Consider the following 14,304-nt stretch of genomic DNA (forward strand, 5'->3'; position numbering starts at 1 on the left):
CTTTGTGATCAGTTGAATGCCACTTTGGTGAATTAAAGTACCAATTTCCTTCTGAAACAGCTAAATCTGTACATTATTCCAAACTTTTGGTCACCAGTGTAAATTACTTAGGGTGGGTTGCACCAACATGGATTAATCTTAAATTTAGATTAAATCAAGGTTTATATTATAATTTTGTTGCACCAAACTTTAAACCTTGTTTAAAAATAATCAGGTTTACATTTTAACCATTGATTTGATCCCAATTTTAATTTTACAGTAATTCTGAATTAATCCTATCGCTCCAACACTTTAAACTCTTATTTAAATCTCAGTAAGGGATTAACTTTAAACTTGCAGCTGAGGTGGTTTATATATAAAAAAACAGACCTACAATTAAACATGAATGACTAGGTAAAGGAACAGAGGATGTGCCATCAGCCCTCTGAGAGACATTTATCATATTATTTATGTTTATTGTGGTCTAAAATATTTGGCCGCTGGCCGCAATGTGAGCTTTCAAATTCGGTGTGTGAGTGCGGCGGCTCGTCTCGATTACCAGCTTCCCCATTCTTTACATGCACTGGACAGAGACAGGTCTCTCGAGGAGTAGCTGTAAAAGGTAATTTCGGCATTTAATGAGAACAGTTACAAGCGACAGGTGATCAGTTTCTGCTCCCCTCCTTTCTTATACTCGTTTCAGTCGGCAGCCTAGGCTGTTCATTTCTGGCCACAATAGTGGTGCTGACGAGAGGAGGCGGTCGATCCCAGACCCGTGTGGTCCTTTTTTCTTATGATACCATATTTTAAAGCTTGTATCATTGTACACACTCCTGCAACATTTTCTTAACCTCCTTGATTGGCCCTGTGTACTAACGATCTAGAGCTAAGTCCAGAATATATCATGGTGGACAAAATTAATCGAAAACATTTTAATCTTGGGTTAAAGATTTAATCTCTTATTTGTTAAACCATATTTAAAATTAAGTGGTGCAACACAAATTAAAATAAAACTTGGATCAACAAATCCTGGATTAGCTCGAAACCCTGCTTAATTTAATCCTTATTGGTGCAACCCTCCCTATGAGTATTAGGTTAAGAAAAGTTATAAATTACAGTATAATAACTGATAATCTGAAAGTGTAGAGTGGAAAGTATGCCTGTGGATTGTGCAGAATTTTATTTTTAATTGGGGTCTGTATTGGAGTCAAAAGCTCAAACTGAGCTGGGGTTTACATTATTATTTTAAATTTATACTGAATCAGTGACTTGGTTTACAGCCAAATTAAGCTTTAGATGTAATTAATAATATATTGGTGTAAAACTAAATCAAGAATGAACCCAACTAAATGGTCGATGCTGATGTCATGCAGCTCTAATTGTCTTTCCAACCTGACGACCTCACTGTGACTGCACGGATCTCGGCCTGTCTGACAGACATCTCGGGCTGGATGAAGGAATACCACCTTCAACTGAACCTAGCAATCCATGTCTTTCCATCCAACCCTGCTGTTGAGCACAACATCACCGTTTAGCTGGGTTCATCTAAAATAACCCCATCCAAAACAGTCAGAAACATGGGGTAACCATCAACGACATGCTCAACTTCGCCGACTACATCTCAAAATCAGCCCGATCATGTAGATTTGTACTCCACAACATTAGGAAGATGATCATGCCACACAACTCCTTGTTCGGTCTATATCTTTTTGCCGGCCTTGTGGCATTCACAATCCGGCATGTGTAAATGATCCAGAAGCCAGCAGCACAGATAGTCTTCAACAAACCAGAAAGAGTGCATGTTACACCCTTCTTGTCTCTCTACACTGGCTTCCAGTTGCTGCACATATCTAGTTCAAGGATCTGATGCTGGCACACAGAACAGTCACTGGGTCTGCACCATTCATCCATCTTCTATAGCTGCTTTTCCTATGTAGGGTCACAGAAACACCCTGGACAGGTGGCCAGACCATCACAGGGTTGATGCACACAGACAAACACAGACAAACATTCACACTCTTACCTATGGGACATTTCCAGTTTCCAGTTCAATTGACTTGCATGTCTAAGATTGTGGGGAAACCAGAGCACCCAGAGGAAACCCACACAAACACAGGGAGAACACAGAAACTCCACACAGAAAGGCCCTGGGTGAGTGGGACTTGAACCAGGGACCTTCTTGCTGTGAGGCTACAGTGTTACCCACTGAGCCACCGTGCCACCGGGTCTACGCCAGCCTTCAAATGAGCAGCACCTTGTGGTACCAACACAAAGAGGCACAAAATCACTTTCCCAGACTTTCGGCTTCACTGTACCTCAATGGTGGAACGACCTTCCCAAAACATCCCTCTTTGTCTTCAAAAAACACCTAAAGAAACAACTTTTCTGTGTGCAAATAACCCTACACTCTTTAAAAATATTAATAAAAAAGAATGTTTGTACTCTAATCTCCGTCTTGGCTCATACTTTTCTTATATAACTGAAACTTTGTAATGCAGCACCTTTCACGTTACTGTCTATCGCATATGCTGTATCCTTCCTCATTTTGTAAGCCACTTTGGATAAATGCGTCTGCTAAATGAATAAATATAATAGTAAAACCAGTGTTTATGTCAAATAACTGTGGTTACTACAGTATAGTAAAACCATGGTTAATTGTCGTAAGGGCATTTTGGCTAAAGTACTTCCATCTCTGTTTTCGATTTGTTCATTTTTGATGGGCTCGTTCACTGATCAAACTGCACAGGAATACAATGACGTTCAAGGTTGATATTTTCAGACTTTTAAACTTGGGGAACGTTCAACCAGCATGTTCAACAGCACTCTTGTGCTCTTTTATATGTGGCAGTTGAGCTCTGCTGCATTCTGAAAAATCTGGTTTTGCAGAGGCAAGAGGAAAAATAGCTGTGAATGCGTAGTAAAAAAAAAACTCAGTGTGAGATGGTGCATTTATGAGGAATGGCCTGTGCTTCAAGGAGTTGTTGGAAAAGGTCACTTTAATTAAAGCACTACATGTCCTTGTCTTGTCACATTGCACCACATAACAGATTACACATATTAATGTGCCTCTGGTAAGCACAACTCCCTCATTAGAGAGTCTTCAGTATCCTGGCCTTCTTCCGCTGCAGGCTCATGATAGATGTGTTCAAAATGACCCTGGATCAGTTGATCAGTGTGCTGAGAGCTAACACACACAGCCTTCATTTGGAATATATTCTACTGCACTGTGATATTTTTTGATGATGCACTAAAGCTGGATTTAGTTATTTTCAATGAGCAGCTAGACTTTCACATTCTCTGTAGTAAATTTGACGCCAGTCAAGTATGTGAAGGTGTCGTGGGTGGTTGTCAGCAGGGCCGGATTAAGTTTTATTGAAAGGGCACATTAAGTTGAAAGGCTCTTACGAGTGGCTAAAATGAAAATTTCAGAAAATGCAATTACTTTTTTGCCACAAAAGACCTTATTCATAGAGAAAACCATTGTTCATCCGTGAAATATATAACTGGGGGGAAATCTTTCTTAACAAATAGATGATTGGCGAGCCAAAGGGGGTAATTAACACAATAGACAATTGAAGTCACATTGAGCTGCAGGTTAATGACTTTATTAACTGCCCTTCACCGGAATTGACAATGACCCCAATAAAGTCATTCATTTCAAACCTAAATGGTGTAAATCAGGACATTACATGCAGTACAATTGAATGTCCTCATCATTTATTCAATTATATATTTTCTATAAAATATTAAACTGAAGTGTGTAATTTGCCAAAAATAAACATTGTTTCAAACAGCTTTCCGAATGCACCAGTCAATGTTTTCAACTTGACGAATCAAAACAAACAGCTCCATATAGCTTATAGCACCACAGAGACACAGTGTTTAAATCTTTTTGAAAATGAACTTAGAAATCTCTTAACAAAAATAGTTACACACTTCAGCTTTAAACTGCCTTATTATTTAGTTTTCTTTTAGCACTAGATCAGAATAATTTAATAAATATTTGAGTGAATTTTAAATAATTTCTCTAATTTGGAGTGCCATGACCGGGGCATAGAGCCACTTCAAATGATTCTATGGGATCCCTCTACCTCTGATGCTTCAGGAGAACAGCAGATGGCAGCAAAAGTCTTACAGTTCAACATGCAGTTTAAGCAGAGTTTAAACAATGTTTAAATCAAAATTTGTATTGTAAAGCACATATAAGGGTGTAGACTGTGTGAAAATATACAAATGAATAATTTTCATGATTAATTAAAAAGACAGGTCAAATGCTACAAGAATGAACCAATGTGCTCTCTCTGAGGCCACATTCACAATAATCCGTTCATGTCATCGTTTTCTAAAGCTTGTGAGGTGACACTTATTGTAAAAACCCTTTGTTAAGGGTTTATAAATGTATTATAAATGCATTATAAATGTGTTCACAAATGCATTTTAAATCATTGGTATGCAGTTATAACAACATGCATAAAAAGGGTAACTTACATGCAATACTTACCAAATAGTGAGCCATTTTACAGCACATTTATGCTTACTAACACTTAGTAACCTATGTAAATGTACCTTAATGTAAAGTTTATCTCATATTATTTTACTCATATGAAGCATTTATTAAGGAGTTGCCAATATTTGACACCTATAAAGTTCAGTATGGGTTCATGTCATCAGGCTTTATTATATGATATATGCTGTAAATGAGCATGAAGAGCTTAAAAGTGTTTTTTCAGAGAACTTAAATTGGGACAGCACTCGGATTAGAACTATTATTTTGATGTCAAAGCGACAAGGAAAGTAATAACACAAGTTAGTCAAGGCATTATATAATAATAATATAATTGATCAATTGTCACACATTATACACTCACCTAAAGGATTATTAGGAACACCTGTTCAATTTCTCATTAATGCAATTATTTAATCAACCAATCACATGGCAGTTGCTTCAATGCATTTAGGGGTGTGGTCCTGGTCAAGACAATCTCCTGAACTCCAAACTGAATGTCAGAGTGATTTAAGCAATTTTGAGCGTGGCATGGTTGTTGGTGCCAGACGGGCCGGTCTGAGTATTTCACAATCTGCTCAGTTACTGGGATTTTCACACACAACCATTTCTAGGGTTTACAAAGAATGGTGTGAAAAGGAAAAACATCCAGTATCGCGGCAGTCCTGTGGGTGAAAATGCCTTGTTGATGCTAGAGGTCAGAGGAGAATGGGCCGACTGATTCAAGCTGATAGAAGAGCAACTTTGACTGAAATAACCACTCGTTACAACCGAGGTATGCAGCAAAGCATTTGTGAAGCCACAACACGCACAACCTTAAGGCGGATGGGCTACAACAGAAGAAGACCCCACCGGGTACCACTCGTCTCCACTACAAATAGGAAAAAGAGGCTACTATTTGCAAGAGCTCACCAAAATTGGACAGTTGAAGACTGGAAAAATGTTGCCTGGTCTGATGAGTCTTGATTTCTGTTGAGACATTCAGATGGTAGAGTCAGAATTTGGCGTAAACAGAATGAGAACATGGATCCATCGTGCCTTGTTACCACTGTGCAGGCTGGTGGTGGTGGTGTAATGGTGTGGGGGATGTTTTCTTGGCACACTTTAGGCCCCTTAGTGCCAGTTGGGCATCATTTAAATGCCACGGCCTACCTGAGCATTGTGTCTGACCATGTCCATCCCTTTATGGCCACCATGTACCCATCCTCTGATGGCTACTTCCAGCAGGATAATGCACCATGTCACAAAGCTCGAATCATTTCAAATTGGTTTCTTGAACATGACAATGAGTTCACTGTACTAAAATGGCCCCCACAGTCACCAGATCTCAACCCAATAGAGCATCTTTGGGATGTGGTGGAACGGGAGCTTTGTGCCCTGGATGTGCATCCCACAAATCTCCATCAACTGCAAGATGCTATCCTATCAATATGGGCCAACATTTCTAAAGAATGCTTTCAGCACCTTGTTGAAGGCGTTCTGAAGGCGAAAGGGGGTCAAACACAGTATTAGTATGGTGTTCCTAATAATCCTTTAGGTGATGTACATACATTTCTGCAAATACATGGTGAAATTATTTATTTTTCACATATCCCAGCTAAGCTGGGGTCAGAGTGCAGGGTTAGCCATGATACGGCGCCCCTGGAGCAGATTGGTTCAAGGGCCTTGCTCAAGCGCCCAACAGTGGTGTCTTGGTGGTGTTGGGGCTTGAACCCCTGACCTTCTGGTCAGTAACCTAGTGCCTTAACCGCTGAGCCACCACTGCCCTATTACAGTAGAGTGGGTCAGCCACTAATCGCAGGGTTGGCGGTTCGATTCCCGGACCACACGACTCCACATGCCGAAGTGTTTTTTTCACATTCGTTTCCTGTTGTTTAGCAGGGATTATATCTTCTTTAAGGACTTCTTTGTGACAGCAGAGGCTCAAATGTGAGTGTTGCCACCCTGTGGACCCACAAATTAGTGCAAATAATATAAGGTACATGTGCATCAAAAAATCATGTGCATTCACTGCTCAAGCACTCTGGTAAGACACGAATGCTTTTCTCATTAGCAAAGTATACTTTAGGCTTTAACATGCGTTCTGCATTACCATGGCGAGAAAGAAACCTCAGCACTCAAGGGGGCAAAAGAGTTATCTTCAAAAATCTGTTAAAAATTAAACTGGATGTGTTATTATTCTGGTAATTTGGTATAAATATATTGACTTTAAATTACTTGCTCAGCAATATTATCTACAAACTGTTGCTCCGCCATGATAGTAGTTGAGTTGAAAGAGAAAACTCACCGCAGGAGCTGACAGTTACTAGTGGTCTTGCTATAGCAGCCATTGCGGCAACGTTGAGAATGCAACATGTAGATAACTTAAGTTAAGAATTGCAGTCTAACACATTTAAGAATGCAACAACATCTGAAATCGAGCTTGCGTTGCAAGATGCATCTGCGGTCCCGTAATTGCGTAGAGTGTGTTTCGGCACTTAGGGTGGGCGTGGCCTCACACACAAAGATGCAATTTGGTGTTACCTGGACAACACGCAGGTGTGTCATGGTGAGATGGACAGCACAATGACACCAGCTCATGGGGGGCATAGAGTTAAATCATCTGCCCTTGTTCTGGTGTCTGGTGCTCATACAGTTTTTATTTTTACCATCCACCATAAAAATCTGGGTTAGACTCAAGGCCTGCCGGTCCTTGTCCCTCTTTTTTAACGGGAAACTGCAGCCAGAATTTGGACTATAGAGGTTTATATGGTCTGCGTGCATCTTTCCATCACCCTTGAATGACATTGAGTGACTACACACAGCTCTGTCCACTGTCTCTGCTCCATACTAGAGCTGTTTAGGTAGCTGTTGAATAGTTTTGGCCTGCTATGAATCTGGCACAGACGCTGTTGATCTTCCATCATAAGCCAACACACTAACATCTGATCCATCAGTGGAAAACAGCTCTCTCTGGCCTCCTCCACCACAACATTCCTGCTAACGACTGGCCACTCATGTCATTAAAGCTGCATTACCTTAGCACAACTCTATACGGTGAGGAGAGGAACATCCTGGGAAACCACAGGGGAGAGAGGTGCAAATGCAGCCTGCTGTTAGATGGACACATTAATGGCTAAATGCTCTGATTGCGAAAACTCTATTCCCATATCTAATGAACAGTTCTGGGGAACTTTCAGTCCATTGTATAGAGCTCATTCATAATAACTTACATTAGTTCGCTGGAGGTTATATATTCACTCTCCACCGGATAGCAATGAAACACCTTAGCTACGCAGCAAATGTGAAATATCCAAACCGGTCTCATAGGCAGATACGGATATTTAGCCAATTACCTTATATTGTCATCAGATCACTGCTTTACTTATGCTTTAAAAATATACACAGAGGTACATAAGCTTTTTTTTTTTTTACTCTTCTAAAAATAAATAATTTCAATTGAACATGGATTGGATCTTTTGAACATATGGCCAAAATATAAAAATAGGTTATTTTGTACTTCTAAAACATTTTTGCACTCCCATTGAACATGTATGTTTTGTAATATGATAGAAAATTAATAATTCATACTATGCAAATGTTGTGCAATTCCACAGAAACGTCAACCACATCATGGAAAGATAAAAAGATTTAACCAAAGGAACAAAACCATTTAAATGATGTATTATCGTAGTATAATGGATAAAGCCATACAGACCACTAGAGGGTGCCACTTGCTTAAACAGCACTGAGTGAAACACTGACAGCAAGCTATATTTTGAAACACAGCCTTTTTAGGTTAAAGGAATAGTTCACCCAAAAATGAAAATTCTCTCATTATTCACTTGACTGTCTTTATTCAGCAGAACACTGAAGAAAAATTAAGATTTTTAGAAGAAGATAGAGCTCTGTCAGGTCCTCATAATGGAAGAACAATGGCGCCAGCACTTTGATGGTCCAAGTCACATTTAGGCAGCAAAAAAGTAATCCACAAGACTCCAGTCTAATGAATGTCTTCTAAAACGAATCGATAGGTTTTTGTAAGAAACAATCGATAATCAAAACGTTTTTAGGTGGTGCTCATCAACAAGCAATTTTACCCTGGTACGGTAGGTGTTTCAACACACATTTGATTGAGAAGAAATAACCAATTGTGAAGTTTGCAAAACAAACAAGAAAAGAAAACGATTCTCTAGCAAGCAGATCGAAAAAATAAAACAGATACATGCTAAAAACCCTGAATGTTACTAATTAAATGTCATGAAATTTACCAAGAGAGCAAGCAATAAAACAGTTCTCACCCAACAAAACCCATCCTAAGTGTGAGCCATTATTAGATACTTTAATACTGCTAACGACTATTAAAACAGCACAGAAATAAGGATTTAGTTTTTTGGTATTCAAAGGCACATGGAGTACACTGCAAGTCACAGTCATAGTATTAATATTATTATAAACACTTAAGATCCATAAAGTTGTTTATTAAAAAGTGATACAAAGGGAAAGATGGCGTGACATATATTATATTACAGATATAAGTGAACTCATGTAAGATCAAATGCAAAGGTCAAACAATGCAGCAATATGGAATAAATAATGAAGACAGTCCACATAATATCAGATCATATTTAAAGGGGGTACAAGGCAGTGATGAAGCAATATCATTTACGTGTTACATATTTCAGTATTTAAGACATTTGATGCAGATGAAATAAAAATGTCTTCCTCGAGTTACTTATCGGTAGTCGAAGATGCTTTCTGTGATTTAGCGCCACCAGTTGTTCTGGTCACTAAAGTTTAAAGTGATCTAAAGTTTAATTTGGCAGGGCGGAGGGCGGGGCCATGTCGTGATCCTACACACCCATTCCCGTATTAGGCTAATTAAGCCTCTGAGAGGGATAAGGGTTGACTGCGGAGGATCGTGTGGGAGAGAGAGATAGTTTACGGATATGTCCGTCGTGTGTGTTTGTGTCCTTGTTTAAAGTTTATGAATTAAACTATTATTTATATTGTCAAGCCGGTTCTTGCCTCCTCCTTTACATTTATATTATTGGTCAGGGCTTTTCTTTGCAGGACAAGAAAAAAAACTAGTCTAACTCACCATAACAAAAAGCTTTGCATTGTCACTGCAAAATTCAGTGCGAATGTTCGCTCCATGTCAGAATGGCTCATTAGGAATCTATTTTTCCGATTCAAAATGTTGATCACGGCGAGAAATTGCGCCAAACAGTCACATTTGGTGTGCAAATGCCTTAAAAGTGAGTAAATGATGAGAGAATTATCATTTTTGGGTGAACTACCCCTTTAAGAGTGCCATGTTAAAATCCTCAACTTCTTTCACATCTATGGAATAACAAAAGGAAATGGCCTGTTGTGCTTACTGTATTTTGAGTGATGTGCTTTATTTCCTTAGAAAAACAATGTTTCTGTTTTCAGATGTCCGCTGGTTTGGGCTGATTTACAGGGTTGTGATGTGCACTGAGGGTGAAGGGTCATTTCTACTATTTCTACTGTCAGCTAGATGGAAATAAACACAAATAAATGATCAGACATGACAGATTTGGTGGTAAACAAAACACTTATTTTATATAATAAGTTCAGCAGACTTTAGTGAAGCTGTTGTATTGTCCATCTCAACTCTAACACTTTAAGTTCCTTTCTGTTTTCGGTTTGAAGCCTGATGCCACGGAAAAACCTTTTAAAGTTCCACAAAGTTCTTTAGGAGGTTTTTACAGGTCAATTATTTGGTCCGAAACCAAGTTCAATTCCATCCCCATCCCACTTGATTGTAGTTGGGTCCGAATCGCTGTATGTTTGCGTTAGCAGTCTCAGAAGTACGCAACCTGGATGCTGCATATTTGCTTCATGGGCACTCAATTTCAGAAACATCACAACACACAACTACTTTTGAATGGCTGTTAATAAAGAAATATATGCAATAGTTATGTCTACTAACAGAGAATATTTTTCTGATTATATCCAGCCAAACTCTGGTAAGAACAGATTGCTTTAATACCAATAGAGTGCTAAAATCCAGCTCCAGAAGTAAAATCCCATTCATATTCTCCACAGGCAAATGTATTTTTAAAGATAACTTATAAACCTTTAAAGACAGACCTACTATGAGCTACCTGGTTTTTAATCGATGGTATATGCTTTAGACGTTGACCGATATGTTGGATTTACCGACTAATCGGGTCGATAGTTGCATTTTTCAACCATCGACTATCGGAAAAAATCTACTTCGATATTTTTGGTTTCATTTCTCTGTGGCCGGCACTGGATCGTTCTACTGTCTGAACTTGGTTCAGCAATATAAAAGGTTAAATAAAAAACAATCAGTTACTCCTCATGGAGTTTGTTTTGCAATGTGACTAGGCTTTTTATAGAAACGGACTCTTCAAAACCAGATTTAGAACATCGACTTGAAAAGCCAAGGTACGTACAATACATGTTATCATTATTGTCGTGGTACAATGAAATATTCATTTAAGTCAACCAAAGGTGGTTTGATAATTCATTTGTTTATAACTAATCGCTGCACTGGAGAATTGCATTGTGGACAATGTGGAGAGGATGCTAAAATTTAAGCTAACATTAGTTGTTTGAATAGTTAGAATAATGTTACTGTCACGATTCCCTTGTTGTCTGCCCCGTGTTTTCTGTTTCACTCGTCACTCGTCACTGATCACATTCCATTTCACGTTTTCCTTGTTGTCTGCCCTGTGTTTCACTTGTCTGTCTAAAAACTACACTTCCCACAATTCCCTGATCTCATCACTGCCATCTTTGCATCATTGTTCTCACCTGTGTCTCGTTTTGTCATCATCATGTCTCCTGTGTATTTAAACCCTGTTGTTTCTTCATTCCCCTGTCGACTGTTGATGTGTATGGATGTTTGTTCTTCTCCCTGTTCAACCTGTTGTCCCCGTTCGTGGTCCCTTGATGTTTTTGTGCTTTTATTTTTATTTTCCCATCGTGGATGTTTCCTTTGTTCCTGTTTTGTCTGTTTTCATGTTTAATAAAAAACAACTGCATTTAGATCCTCACCCTCATCTGCCTTTACCTGCTCATCGTAACAGAACAGTCGACCAACAATGGATCTAGCAGGGTTCCTCACGGAGCTGACACAGGCGGACTTGTCTGTCCGGGAGTTCTCCCACTTCTTCACCAGCGTGGCGAGTTACACCGGCTGGGATGACCACACTCTGAAGGTGGCGTACCGGTTTGGTGTACCCAAACACTGATGGTGGGAACTCCCGCAGACCGGAGACTACACTGGGCAAGAGTATGTGGGTCTCATCATAGAGGAATTCGCTGCCGGGGAGCCACCTCTCCTGATCCCGGCTCCCGCCTCTGGGCTTTCCTCTCCAGCCACGGTGAGTGAGCCAACCCCCACGCCTGCCGTGGTCAACGAACCAGCGCTGCCGCCCGGAGGAGGAGGAGAAGAAAGGCCTCTGCTCTCCAGCCTCCGCCAACCACGGCCAACCAGCCAATGCCTGCAGCCCCGACCGTCCCCGAGCCAGCGCCTGTAGCCTCGACCGTCCCCGAGCCAGCGCCTGTAGCCTCGACCGTCCCCGAGCCAGCGCCTGTAGCCTCGACTGTCCCCGAGCCAGCGCCTGTAGCCTCGACCGTCCCCGAGCCAGCGCCTGTAGCCTCGACTGTCCCCGAGCCAGCGCCTGTAGCCTCGGCCGTCCCCGAGCCAGCGCCTGTAGCCTCGGCCGTCCCCGAGCCAGCGCCTGTAGCCTCGACCGTCCCCGAGCCAGCGCCTGTAGCCTCGACCGTCCCCGAGCCAGCGCCTGTAGCCATGACCGTCTAAGAGCCAGCGCATCTCGAGCCTTTCAGGGCTCCGCCTCTCGAGTCTCTCGAGCCTCCCAGGGCTCCGCCTCTCGAGTCTCTCGAGCCTTCCAGAGCTCCGCCTCCCATGTCTCCCGAGTCTTCCAGGGCTCCGCCTCCCGAGTCTTCCAGGACTCCGCCTCCCAGGGCTCCACCTCTCGAGCCTCCCAGGGCTCTGCCTCTCGAAGCCTCCCAGGGCTCTGCCTCTCGAGCCTCCCAGGGCTCCGCCTCTCGAGTCTCTCGAGCCTCCCAGGGCGCCGCCTCTCGAGCCTCCCAGGGCTCCGCCTCTCGAGCCTCCCAGGGCTCCGCCTCTCGAGCCTTTCAGGGCTCTGCCTCCCGAGTCTCTCGAGCCTCCCCGCACAAGAACAATGTTTGATTTTTTTTTTTACTACAAAGTTTCCCAAACTTTTCTCTGTTCTGGCAAAATTTACTTCTGTCAAAGCTTCACAGTTTTATAACATTATTAGCAAAACAAAACATTGAGCATGGTAAAATATATACGTCTGACATATAAATTTGATATTCATGAGAGAACACCATTGTTATATAATACAGTGTGTTCATGTGAGTGCACATATCATATATACAAAGCCATTCTAAAATTACCATTAAAAAGACAAGACTTGGGTTGATTATATTTATATCCCTTTCTTTTCTTCCTCCCTGTCATTCATATGACAATAAAATAATAAATATTGTCAGTTGTATTGAAGCACCGTACAGTCACTATTTGGCTATGTAAGGCAGTGTTTTATGTTACTGCTGAACAACAAACACATTTGACCTTTAATATTTTTATTAATATTTCCATTAATTTCAGATGACAAAGGCTCTGAAAAGGTACCAGTGTGGGAGAAATGTATAAAGTATTGCCACTGAAAGTGGTACTTTCTAAAGTTCAGCACTATTTAAAATTAATTGTAAAGTTATCATTCATATTTTACATTTAAAAACGATTAACCTATCAGCCTGTTTTCTCACCTTAGTTATAGGTATTGGCAAAACCCACTATCGGTCGACCTCTAATATGCTTCTGCTAAAGCATCTGTCTGGATTATTTCAACTTAATTTTAGAGTTGTGTTTAATAGCATGGTTTGTGGTGATGAACTACACTACCATGATCTCAAAGAGAGAGATCTACCAATCAAAGAATCACGATCAACAAAGCACACCAAAAGAGCTCTGCAGTGACTCTCTCCCAAGATGCACTGTGAATGACTCAATCAAGTCAGTCATCCTACACTCTCAAACTGGTTATATATTTGTATTTGCATTTGCATTCCAAATGTTTGGAATACATTTACAGATTTTGCTCTTATGGAAAGAAACTGGTACTTTTATTCACCAAAGTGGCATTCATCTGATCACAATCTATAGTCAGGACATTAATAACATGAAAAATTTATATTAGAGTTTGATAAAAATATTCAGAACTTCTTAATCTACTTCCTTCAGAGTTCTCATCAAAAAATCCTCCATGTGCAGCAATGACAGCTTTGTAGATCTTTGACATTCTACCCAGCCAACATTTGTATGTGGGGCCCATATGGGTATGAAATGGGCTGAAAAATGGGCCCCATGTAGGATTGTCCGCGGGTTACGTTATGGCCCCATGTTAATTACCCAGCTGAATTTCATGTAGGATTGCACTTGGTACTCGGTGGGACCTATGTGGGCAACATGCACAAGACCCATCTCGGTCCCAGCTTTAACCCAGTCGACATTTGTATGTGGGGCCCCTGTGGGTTTGAAATGGGCTGAAAAATGGGCTCTGTATGGGATTGTCCGCGGGTTACATAATGGCCCCATATTAATTGCCCAGATGAATTTCATGTAGGATTGCACTTGGTACTCGGTGGGACCTATGTGGGCAACATGCACAAGACCCATCTCGGTCCCAGCTTTAACCCAGTCGACATTTGTATGTGGGGCCCCTGTGGGTTTGAAATGGGCTGAAAAATGGGCTCTGTATGGGATTGTCCACGGGTTACATAATGGCCCCATA

Source organism: Xyrauchen texanus, chromosome 12 (assembly GCF_025860055.1).
Source record: "Xyrauchen texanus isolate HMW12.3.18 chromosome 12, RBS_HiC_50CHRs, whole genome shotgun sequence".
Classification (NCBI taxonomy): domain Eukaryota; kingdom Metazoa; phylum Chordata; class Actinopteri; order Cypriniformes; family Catostomidae; genus Xyrauchen; species Xyrauchen texanus.